The sequence below is a fragment of the Prosopis cineraria genome, unplaced genomic scaffold (genome assembly GCF_029017545.1).
Source record: "Prosopis cineraria cultivar Desert tree isolate PC_DT_omini unplaced genomic scaffold, ASM2901754v1 PC12, whole genome shotgun sequence".
Taxonomy (NCBI): Eukaryota; Viridiplantae; Streptophyta; class Magnoliopsida; order Fabales; family Fabaceae; genus Prosopis; species Prosopis cineraria.
Genome location: NW_026555343.1, coordinates 21,482,649 through 21,496,037, shown reverse-complemented (window position 1 = coordinate 21,496,037; position 13,389 = coordinate 21,482,649). Strand labels below are relative to the sequence as shown.

Genomic DNA, 13,389 nt, shown 5'->3' with positions numbered 1-13,389 from the left:
GAAAATAAAAACTTGGTGCTTACTCTGTTAGATTCCTTTAGTTTTAATTTTCAAAATTAATCAATATACAGGTTAATAATTTCTTTTTAACTAACAAACTCACTCTACATTAAGATTTTTAAACCAATTGATGTCGCATTAATGAGTTTGTTAGTTTAAAAAAATTACCAACTTGTATACATATTAATTAAGAAAAATAAAAATAAAATAGATTTAACAATTCAAGCACCAAATTATGATATAAATGTAGTACAAATTATAAAAACTATATAAACTTGATTTTCCAGAACCTCTCCGGTCTTCCCCTCTTCTGTCCTCTCATAATTTCCGTACATAATTCAATACAGTGGGGCCCGCTGAGGCGTCCCCTTCCTCCGGTTCATCAGACCAACCGAAAGCTCCGACACCGGCGAACAAGCCGGCCGACACGCTCCTCTAAAGGTCGAAACCCCGCCGCCGCTCCGTTTCTTCCTGACAATCTCCGTCGTGGCAGTGCAAGCCAGCGCCCTGCAATCCGCCCCGCCGCAGCCGCCCGAACCGGACGATGTGGTCCGGTTTGAACCCCGCCGGCTCGAGGACCGAGTCTGGGGTCATAAGCCCGTTGTCGAAACCAGAAATCAGGGAAGGGCAAGTAGTTGCACTCGAACAAGTACCCAGAACGGCCATTCCTTGTCCTCAAAAGGTAATTGATCTGTAAAGTTAAGTGAATAGAAACCTGAAGCGATGTTGAATGAATGATATGAAATGAATCCATTAGAGAGGAGGGAGAGAGAATTGGCATGGGAATTTGAGAAAGCTGAGAGATTGTGGGAGAAACGAGGTGGAATTATAATGGAATGGGAACTGGTATCTTCAGAGAGGGATGGATATGGGTGGTTGTTCCTGATTAGGGTTTTGCTATTCATTTAAATTAACTATTAACATTATTTGACAATTTATTTACTAAACAAAAATAAATGATAGCAGTTAAAAAGAAAGGACCTTGCAAGAGAGAGAGCAGAATTGGTATGGGTCTTGCAGGCTTCTGTCACAGGTACTGCAGAAATTGCCGGAGCCTCTGAAGCTCCTTGTCTGTGGCCTTTGGTTCAAAAATACAACTTTCGCACTTGTTGGTGTATACGACTGTGAAACAAAGTGAGAGTGAGAACATAACACCCATCTCTCTAATTCTTATTGTTCATTCCTTCTTCGGTAACTTCATGCCGAATGAATGAACGAAAAAGGAATTAAGAAGAAAAATCAACTCAATCCATCGGTTTCTCAAGCATGCACAAACATCGATATAAACCCAGTTTTCATCACCAAATCTCCAAATTCTTTAACCCACAGCCCAGTTTCTCAATTCTCATTTTTTTCTTCTTGAATTGTACTGAACATGTACATGAGGCTATTAGCCGAGAAAAATTTCACTTACTTGGACAGAAGAGCAGTCAATTAACTTGGCAGCATCGTCCAACCTTACAACGTCGTGATAAAACATATCTTCTAATCTGCAAAAAACGCGGAGAAACTAAAATCAGACCCAAGAACGATTAAACTTTAAACTATAGTATCATATATATTTTTTAAACCTGCAAGAGTCTGTGAGAACGATGAGGGGGCAAGCAGTGAGGGCAAAGGCTGATACAAACCAATCTAAACAGTACACGTTCTTCTCGTCTTCTTGGCTTCCTCGTGAGTTATACAAGCGTTATAGAATTTCTCCGTGAGAAGGGCTTGAAGCCAGCGAGGAACATGTGAAGAAGAAGAAAATAACTGCCTATATGACATGAATCGGACTCAACTCTCAAACTTGCTCTAATCAAGACACAAGGGACAAATTTGAAGCCAGTGAAGGAGAAAAAAAAAATGATACCCACCATGATTTTCTTCCTCTGGGAATTTGAATTTTTGATGCCCTAGCGAGTGTTTTGAATTGCAGGTTCTGGCTATGGAGACAGGGAGGGTGAGAGTGACGATCACAGAGAGAAAAACTGGATTTGATTTCGAGAGAGAGAGAGGGAGGGAGAGAGGGAGAGGGAGGAGAGTATGTTCAGTAAAAAGGAACGGCGCTTGACTGCTGATGAAGCAAATATTACTGTTACCAATGAAGAAGAGGTCAGGACGAAAGGGAGGTATGGTGGCCACAATTAAAGAGGACTGTGTCACACCCCGCTCATCTTAATTTAATGGAATTTATAAATTGTTAAATTTATATTTATTTTTTAAATAAATTATTATTAGTTCATATATACTACGTGTGAAGTTTAAAAAGAATTATTATATTTTAAGATTATTAGCGTGCAAGCCACCCATACTATATGAAATTTATTTAAATTATAAATTATAAATAACGGAAGGTTTTCAATTTTTTGATAGAGTATAATTTTTATATTATATATAAATTTTAAAATTTAAAAAACAAATTTGAGTAATAATACAAAATATTACAGCATAAGTATTTAATTTTAAAATTAAATTATTTATAATAATAATATTGAAATTTAATTTCAGTGTCTAATTGTACATTTATTCTTCACTTCAATTTACTTTAGTGTCAGAAAGAAGATAGGGTCATGCCGTTTTTTTTTTTTTTTTTTGTGCTCAGGCATCTAGCATCATGGGTCGGTTTTTTTATCTAAGCTGTGAGGATTTAACGTGATTTAGATTAATACAAATACAAGTATTATTACAAGAGTAGTGTCTCTAGTTACTTACACTACTGTGTTTTCAAGATTCAAATTTGATACTTTTAATTAAAATAAAATAATTTTTATCAGTTGATCCAAACGCTATAGTGTTATGCCTTTTATATCAAAGTTCTGATTTTTTTTATTTTAGTTTTAAATTTAATTGAATGAAAATAATGATTATACTATTTGCTACTCCTTCCATTAAAAAATATAAGACATTTTTTGGAAGTTAGATATTAAAAAATGTAAAGTATTTTTATTCTTTTGAGATATAATTATTACCTTTTTAAAAAAGTGCTCTTATTGATAATGACTTTATATTTATTATAGAGTATTTAATATAGATAAATATAAAAAGATGAAATTATTTAAAAATAAATAATTATGTTATTAGAAAGTAAGATTTAATTAAAAATATAAAAATAAAGGAAGTAAGTGTTGGTTGCCAATTACGGGGTCTTTGTACATATGCAATATGCTTTAAGGAAAGATTGACTTGTATATTTGACTTTTTGTGAGATTGATTTTTGTTACCCTTTAATTTATTTCCAAGCTTTCCATGATTCAATCAAGAAATTATTAAAATAATCTATATGAAAATATGGAATGATAAAGAATATTTAAGAGTTAAACAAATTTAATTTCATTCATAGAAAATGTATAAATTTTGATATGAAAATTATTTCAAATAATAAGAGAAATAGATTAGTCTAATCTAGTCAAGGGACAACTCAGGTGAATCATTTTCAATCATAATTATCTTTATGAAATATAGAAATCTAAATTATATACACACATACATACATACATACATACATACATACATACATACATACATATAATTATATATATTCTTATAATTGTAATGATCCTTCATATGATTTGTTAATTTTTGTCAGAATTAGAATTTTATTAAATTAAATTACTTTCTTAGGGTAATCTCAATAGTCAAATTATAATATTTATTTTTTTTACTAAAAAACTATAATTATTGTTGTTTCATTGATTGGGGAATAATAATTACTTTCTTCGTTAAAAAATATAAGATATTTTAGTTTTTTAAAGAGATATAATCATCGTTTTTTTTCAAAAGTATCATTATTAATAATTGTTTTCTATTTATTATAGGATATTTAATAGGGATAAATATGAAAAAATAAGGTTAGTTTTAAAAGTATGTAACTATTTTATTAGAGAATGAGATTTAATTAAAAATATTTTATATTTTAATAAAAGGAATAGGTCCAATAGATATTAATTTTAGTTTAAGGACAATAACACTTTCAATACAATGACTCAGTGTTTAAGTTTGTGTGAATATAAAAAATATATTCGACTCTTTGACTCTTTTAATTATGCTTGATTATGAAAAGTTGATTTAGCAAAATGAATATATATTTATATATATAAGAATGATAGTTAGGATCCCATAATTTAATTATAGTTAGATTTGTGATAATTTCTTAAAAAATAAATTATGAATATCGATCAAACAACTACAAAACAGGATCTCAATTGCAATCTAAGTTATATTTAAGATTTATATGCCTCAAGATTTTAATTTATAATTACCTAAATCAATATTCATAACTTATTTTTAAAAAATATTAAAAAACTTAATTGTAATTTAATTAATAACTTAGTACTTGACTTTCAATCTCCATTTATTTTTCTCACAGTAAAACATGATACGGAATCTCACTAACATTATTTTAAACTGTCATAATTAGTGTTCTTGCAAAAGAAGCCGGTAACAATTTATCTTTTAAAAAAAAGTCAGTCAAATCACCATTATTTCGCTGTATCAATAACAAAATAGAAAATACTACAAACCTGTAAAATATTTGAGATTTGGAGATTTTGCGACCGTTGTTTTAAAATTGTAATAAAATATTAATCAGTATTAAAAAATATTTTAGTAAAACGCTACAACTACTATATTTTAGGTTTGATTTTTTTTTTTGAAAGAATGATGAATAAGGACTTTTGAAAAATATTAAAGACTTTCATAATTAAAAAATGCAAACTACTAAGGTAAAAGAAAAAACTTGTTATAAAATTTAATGATAAGATTTATGCTTTTGCATATTAATAAGGTTCTCATTTTGTGATAATAATGGTTCTTGGAAAGTAAGCCACTGCGCAAATATCTACATCCAAAAATCTTGAAATTTATCACTATTGTGCAGCCTCCTAACTTGAATGCAGATGATGATATTATATGTTGGAGACCTTCAAATGATGACAACTTCTCTATCAAATTTGCTTACAAGGCCATAGAATCTCACTATAATACCACTAGCCCTGAAGTTTGGTCTAAAATTTGGAAGTGGCCAACTTATGAGAAGATCAAGTCGTTTCTCTGGAAGGCAGCTTGGGATCGACTTCAACCTAAAATCGCATGTTTTAATGGGAATATTCCTTCTCTCAAAACTTATCCTTTTGGTTGTAATTCTTTAGATTCCACCACTCATATATTGAGAGATTGCAAAAAATCTAAAGAGATTTGGCTAAAACTAGTTGAAAAAACTGAACTTAATACTTTCTTCTCTCTATCTTTACAGGAATGGATTCTCTGGAATGCAAAAAGAGAAGCGGGAAATGCAAGATCATGTAATATCCCTTGGCAAAAGCTCTTCGCTCACGTGTGTTGGAATATTTGGAAAGAGAGGTGCAAAATCATTTACTCAGAGAATGATACCCATGAGAGAGACATTGTCTTCACCAGCATACAAGATATCCTCAACGACCAATACCTCCAATCTAGAATCAATTTTTTGATTCAACAGAGTAATAGAACTAAGGCCAAATGGTTCCCCCTGAAAAAGATTGGGTAAGACTTGATATAGATGGCTCTGTCAGCAATCATGGGGCTGCTTCTTGTGGTGGTCTCATTCGAGATAATCACGGCAATTGGATCAAAGGTTTTTCTAAATTTCTTGGTTACCATCCCAGCACAGCGGCCGAACTTATGGGCATTCTTGAAGGACTTACTATTTGCTGGGCTGAGAAGTTTAATAAAGTCAATGTCTTCTCAGACTCAACTGAAGCAATTACACTCATACGCAATGAGTTTTCTAATACTCATCCACTTGCTGCAACTATTAACAAAATCAGAGACCTTCTTATGCACGATTGGACTGTTACTTTTGATCACGTTTTCAGAGAGGCCAACAAATGCGCAGACTGGATGACTCATCAAGCCTCTCCCAACAACTCAAATGTTTAGATTTTTAATAGTCCTCCTACTGGTTGTAGTCACATTTTGTACGCTGATATGACTTAATTTGTCTATCTCCACAATTTTTTCGTGGCCTTTTACTAAAAAAAAAGGTTCTCATTTTGATAAATATATATTTTATTTTTTATTCATAATTGCAATTATCAATACACTTTATAATGAGTAAGATAAATTTGCACAAGGATCAATGTTAATAAATATAAGAGAAAATAGGAGAATTTTTTTATATATGTACTTGATTATTTATATTTTAAATCAAAATTAATTAGAGAGAATGCTTATATTTTGAATAGGAGAAAATATATAGATAAAAATCTTTTTCTTTATCTTATACTCTTTCTGTTAAAAAAATATAAGTCAGTTTTAACCAAATTTTACCTCTCAATAGAGTAATTATTTATTTTAAACTAACTCTATCTTTTTATATTTAACCTTATTTAATAGAGTATTGCATTGTAAAATAAATATAAAGTGATTTATTTAACATGAATATTTTTTAAAAGATAATAATTATATCTTAAAAAATTAAAAATATTTTATATTTTTTATCATTTTAAAAAATATCTTATATGTTTTAGTTGAGGGAGTAAAGAAGATGAGGAAGAATATATTTTAAAATAAAAAAAGTATCTATTTAAAATTAAAAAAATACATTTATACATAATTCAAAATCAGAATTGATCAGAGCTGGGTGTAATTGAGGTTCAAGTGTTGAAGGATCGGATGAGAAGAGCGGCTGGGATGAACTCGGGAGGCGAAAAATGATGGTTTTGCAGATTACAATGAGCCCATGTCCCGAAGTCCTGAAATTGGCTAACCAAATGGTTAATTTATAAATGGGCTGTTTTGCTGGCGCTTTGTTTCTCTCTCCCACTCTGAATCTGCTAAATGACAACACAAGAAACAGTGACTTTTCTCAGTTCTCGGTATGCAAAGTGTCAAGTTGGAATAGGCCTATGGCTATATCTACCTAATGACTATTCCACCCTTCTCTTTTTCCTTTTCTTTTTAAATTATTAATAGCACTGTTTACATTAAAAATATAAATTTTGAGGACCGAAACTAATCCAAAATAAATAGTCTTAAAATAATAAAAAGAATACTCCCTCCATCTTTAATATTAGATGAAATTAATAAATTTAGTGCTTATAAAAATATTAGTTATGATCTTAAAATTTAAAAAAAAATAGGTAAATTGGACTTACCATTCTTTGTGATTAACGATTAATGATGATAATAAATTGTTATTTAAAAATTCAAATGTTAAGAAACAAACATGTGATAAAATTAGAAAAAATATTAATAACTACTCACTCTATTAAAAAATATAAGGTATTTTTAATCGAATATTACTTCTTATAAAATAATTACTTACTTTCCAACTAACTCTATCTTTTCATGTTTACCCTATTAAATACCCTACAATAAATATAAAGTCATTATCAATAGAGATATTTAAAAAAAAATAATAATTACACCTCGAAAGACTAAAAATATCTTATATTTTTTAACATTAAAAAATGTTTTATATTTTTGAATGAAAAGAGTATAATTTTATTTTATATTTAGGATCAAAAAAATTTTTAAAATTGGTTTTATATTAAACACTAGAGGGAGTATTAAATGAGAAAAATTCGAAAGCCTTGCTTAGCCACTAAGTTGAAGATTCAATTAAAATCATCATCTTCATACTCCATCCACGATGTTCAAAATGTGGGAGTGGAAAAATGGTCATGCGGGAATTATAAGAAGGGAAGTGAGCTAGTTATGCAACTTGAATATTAAGTATGTGTTTAATTTTTAATTTATTAAAGTTAAGTTATTAAAAGTTTATTTAATAAAAGTCAGTTCAATAATATAAGTTATTATAATGAAATTTTTTAAAAGTAAGTTAGATAAACTAAAAGTTATTTGAATTATAATATGAAAATATATTTTTAAATGTACAGATATCAGAAAAGACATTAATTGATGATGATTTGTAATTTTATTATATAAATGTAATATATTTAAAATATTTAAAAAATGAAATAAAAATTTAAAAAACATAAACTTTGATATCTAATGCTAAAAACTTGATCTTTAATTATTTGTACATTTTAATTTGTAATTTAAAAAATTTGATAAATATTTGTAATTTTTATTATACATTAATGCTAAAAAGTAATATGATAATTATTCAATTAATAATGCTAAAAACTTGATATCTAATTATTATTATTTAAATGATAATTATATCTTTAATGAGTTAACTATTTTTAAATAAAAGAATAAGAAATTAAACTTGAAATAATATGATCAAATAACATCTCACTTTTTAAATTTATTTTTCAAAAGATCTATCATTTTACATTAGAGGTGGGAGTTCGGGTGGGTTTGGGCTTAGCTCAAATAATTCCAACCTAAATAAGCTCGAACCTGAATATACCCAACTCCTTGAAAAGCCTAAATAGCCAAATCTGATCCAAATTCATTCGGGTTTCAGGCGACCCAAATATTTAAATTTTATTTTTAAAATTATTTTAAATTAAAATTAATTATTTTATTTTATAAAAAATATAAATATATTTTTTTTCGCTTAAATGATGTAAAAGATTCAAATATATGGTATTTTAGTATAAAATGACATAAATTTTAATAATTAATTAATATTTATTATTATTTTATCTATTTTTTTGGGGTATTCAGGCTTGGCCTAAATTTTTTTTTTTTGGCATCTTCGGGCTGAACATAAGAAAAAATTATCTTTTTCCTAAGTCTGGTCCTAAATTTTTTTTGACGGGTTCTGCCTAACATATTAGGCTTGGCTCGAATTATCATAGTATTTTACTTTTACCAAATTTACTTTTAATAATATTTTTAAAGTATTTTTAGAATGCACTTTCATTTATTGTTTTTTCAAATAACATCTTATATCTCAAATATGAGAAAGTAATTTTCAAAAGTCAAAATGAGTTACCTAAACACACTCCAAGTCAAGCTTGTCTGTAAATAAATGAGGCACACACCCCTTAGGGGCATCGTCGACTTTGAGCGGTAAAAAATCATGAATCAATACTCTCTGACCTCGAGCATTTTATTTCCTATGCAGCTTTGGCTTTAGCTTTCTCTTTCTTTATATCTTCTAAGCAATTCATTTTGCTTTTATCCTCTACATTAACTAGAAATTTTAGCCCTTACGTTCTTATTGTCATTGTCAGCATTAGCCTGTGCACCCATTCCGATCCATTTAAATTTAATACAATTTATGTTCTCTCTTTTTGTGTTTAACTCAACATCTTACTAATTTATCTTATTTCAGTTCCATCTTAACTTACACTCTCTTGGAACTATAATATACACTATTTTTTAGAAGTTTTGCTTGAATTAAAATATAAAACATTGATTAACTTTTATAATTATTTTTGCAACTATATCCTATTACATTTATTATCCACTACTATAAAAAAGAAGCTATATACAGTGCTTTTTTATTTATTTCAATAGCAGTTATTTCAATAACTATTATATAAAGGAGGTAGGATTTGGTTTCATGGATTATAAAACAGTTATATACGATAACTGTTACATAGTCTCTGAATTTATATAGCAGTTAAAATGAAAACACATTATAGCATCTCTATGTTTTTAATTTCTTTCCAAGAAATTATTTAGTGGTTATTTTAAAGTAACCACAATATAGTTTTTTTTTGAACTTTTTTAACGTAAGGATTATTTAGCTGTTATTTGGAAATAGCTGCTATTTAGTGGTTATTTTGAATAGTCTTTTTTTAAAATTATTTTAAATTTCAAAATCTTCACTAATGTTACATTTTGGAAAACATCAAACTCTCTCTTCTTCCCGCGAACCTATCCTATTCCTCACGAAACCGCTCCCATTGCTCTCAAAAAGTATTTTCTGGCCAAGCCTAGTGCTTCTCTATTGTTAAGGAGCCTTCCTTGGACATCGCCATCCTCTGCCTTGGGTTTTTTTGTGTTTTTGTTGTTGTGGCTTTTAGGTTTGCATCTTCTCTTCTTCTTCAATCTTTGACTCTTAGGTTGGTGATTTTTATCTCTAATCTTCCTTCATTATCATTTTTACTCCACTTTATTTTGTTCTTTGAATATATATGTTATATATGTGTTATCTTCCTCCATTGTTGTGCTTGTTTGTTTCTCTATTTTTTTAATAAAAATGATATATTTACTAAGTTGAACCTTAGTTTTATTAAATTTTGTTCATCTATATGTTGAATTTGTTAATAGAACAAATTGGTAGAACCTAATCTCCCAATATCACAATGTATATGCTTTAACATATTGGCTACTACTACAAAATAACTGTTTTATGTCACTTATTCACATCGATTATGTAAAAATTTGTAGTAAAAAAAAGGTGGCGGTGTGATTGTAAGTAGGTGAAAAACATTTTACATTGGTTAGACTTCAATTGACGTAAAACAGATATACCATGTCGGTTATTTGACTAACCAATGTGATATGTAAAAAAAAGGGTCATGTTTTCCACATTGATTGCTTGAAATTACATTAGTTATACAAATCATAGACATGGTTTCCCTTTAAATTAGATAGCACAGACATGCAGAACCATCTCATTTGGCTTCAAAAACCTTTAGTTCACACACTCTCTTGTTTCCTCCTCTAACCACTATTTCATCAAAGCACAAATGCGGCTCGTTGTCGCTTACTCCATCATTGGAGTCAAAGGTAGCCATCGCTTCTAGTTTCTATCGCCGCACTGTCTCCTCCTCTTGTAGCCGTTTTGAATTTCGCCATTTCTTTGGGTTCCCGTCACCATTTACTCCATTTGGTATGGTTCTCTTCTTCTTCCATCTTCCATTATTGATTTCTGCATCATTTGTGCCTTTGAGTTAGAGTTAGAGTTCCAGACTTCTCCCATTGTTGATTTTTCAGCATGTCTTCCTTCTTCCATCTCGTTCCTATTGGACATAATGTATTATGACATTATGTTTAGATTATTAAATTTTGATGATGATAAATATAAATTAATTTAATGTATGCATGCATGACATAATAACGTTTATATTTATTCCTATACATATTAATACTTGGACTAATCACTTTGTTCATGATATATTATTGGAGATTATCCAATGTGAGTGAGCATGAAGAGGAAGCTAGTGTTATCATTATCATGCTTCACTCAAGAATGAAGAACATACAGATAAAGAGAAAGATGATCTAAGAAAAGCTTAAGTGAATGAAGACATACAAGCTTGGATCTATCATAGCTTTGATTTTGATGGGTATAATATCTTTAGGCATTCTAAGCTTTATGTCAAACTCATTGTTTTTATATGCATTTATTTTAAATCTTAACACATATTTTTGTTTTGAAATAAATAGTGAGATATAACTTTAATCTTGTTCTTAATTAATTATATCTCACAAGATTTAAAAATGTTTTCTCTTGAATATTATTTGAAAAGTAACTCCTTAAAATTTCTTAAAAGTTATATTTACTCAAGGTGGAGTTTTATGTTTAACACTTGAAGTTTTTGCTTTGACTTGAGAGTTTTAGAAATATACAACTTTGACCTTTATTTAGTATTTTCTATATATATATATATCTCTCTCTTAATATATAAATCCGTTTAATATGAAATTTCTTTCATTTAAAAATAGACTTATAAATCTTCCTAAATACATCTATTTCATTTAGAATGAATTTTATATGAAATTGTTATGAGTTTTCAAAATTGACTGTTGAAGCTTCCAGTATATTAGAAAAACGTCCTTGACCTTTGTTCACCTTTTTGATCATATCTCTCAAAATAATTTGAACTTTCAAGTGGGTCTAATTTCTTTGGAAACTTGACATCTAGAGCTTTCCAACCATAGGTCATTTTCCCAATTTGGATTTCAAATGAAAGAGTTATGACCTTTATAATTTGATAGAAATACTCTTTCTGAATTTGTGTTCGTTTTTCCAAAATAGCAAGTCATATTTGGGAATAACCTATCTTATTTGGGAATAACTAAATTATTTGGGAATAAACTCACTTTTCATGCTCCGTTTATGCTCTATTTCATGTGTTCATTCTTGGTCTCTTTGATTCTCATTCCTTGTTCAATCCTTTCACTTTTTGAGTGTTGTGTTTACTCTATAACCTTTCTAAAATCCTTTTAAACACAACTTTGATAAGGATAAACTCCTAAAGATTTCTTTATCATTCCTTATTCCCATTTAGCCAAGAAACACATAAGCTTTTCCTATATCTATTCATATTGTGTTTCTCTTTAAAGATTAAGTATTTGACTTAATCTTAATTCCTTGAGGACCTCTTGCATTGCTTGAAAGGTGTCTCAAGTGAACTTAGAATAAAAAATCCCAAACCTGAGATCCTTTGTCAATTTTCTATATAAATGGTTCTTATTCTAGAATAGCTTACTCCTGAGTGAATTCCTTATCCCCAAGTATCAACTCTCTTGTCTATTAGAAATATCTTATTTGATAATAGCTGTCTGTATTCATAAATAGTATTCATCTCTTCAAAGCTATTTCACAGTGCATCACTTTGAAGTCTCTTATTCAAGAATAGTTTATTCAAGAATAACTTATTTAGGAATAGCTCCTCTTATTCCCAAATAAAGAATTTCATACCAATGCTTATGTAATTCTCTTTCGATAATAAACAATTTTAGATCAATGCTTATGTAATTCTCTTTTGATAATAAACAATTTTAGACTAATGCTTATGTAATTCTCTTCTGATATAAATGTCATATTGAAATAAGCCTGGTCTACCTCTTGTATTATGTTCTTCACTATTTTGAAATAGCTTCCCTTGTTTCGAAACAAGCCTAATACGTGATGCTCTGTTTCTCTCATCCAAAATAGAGATTATTTCAAACTCTCTCAATTCCCTTTCATTTTATCTTCTAAGAGTAATGTGAGTTATATAATCTCTTTAGAATCATTCTAAACAAGTTCTTAGGATAAATTGAGCTTAGTTTGATCTTATTCATAAAATCCTTATTCCCAAATAGCGTTCATTCTTCCAGTATAATTGTCCATGTATTTATCTACTCAATTAGTGAGTCTGTATCATGATCACTTTGTGATCAAAATTTCTCTATTACTTATCTAAGCAGACTTAAGATTAAGGCATCTTGAATATGTGCTGAAATTACCTTTGTAAGGGGAAGAGAAACAGATGTGTGAGTTGAGAGATTGTAAGTGGCTCAACAAATGTCCAGATCAAAATTGTGAGAATTTTGTAAAGGAGAGTAATACAGATGTTAAGTTTGATATTGTATTATGGCTTTACAAGTGCCTGGATTGAACTTGTAGTTATAGGAGAAAATCTTAAGAGGTTTCTGGGGACTGGATGTAGGCCAAGTGGATTAGGCTAAACTAGGATAAATTTCTTGTATATTACTCTTTATTTCTCTCATCTTTACTAGCTCTGTTTACCCTATCAACATTCATATTCCAAGTTTCTCTGCTCAAGA

General features: G+C 29.1%; 1 pseudogene; it reads right to left on the bottom strand.

Moving 5' to 3' along the window:
- Positions 1-212: 212 nt before the first annotated feature.
- Positions 213-1,770, bottom strand: LOC129289180 (protein RGF1 INDUCIBLE TRANSCRIPTION FACTOR 1-like; annotated as a pseudogene).
- Positions 1,771-13,389: the final 11,619 nt, after the last annotated feature.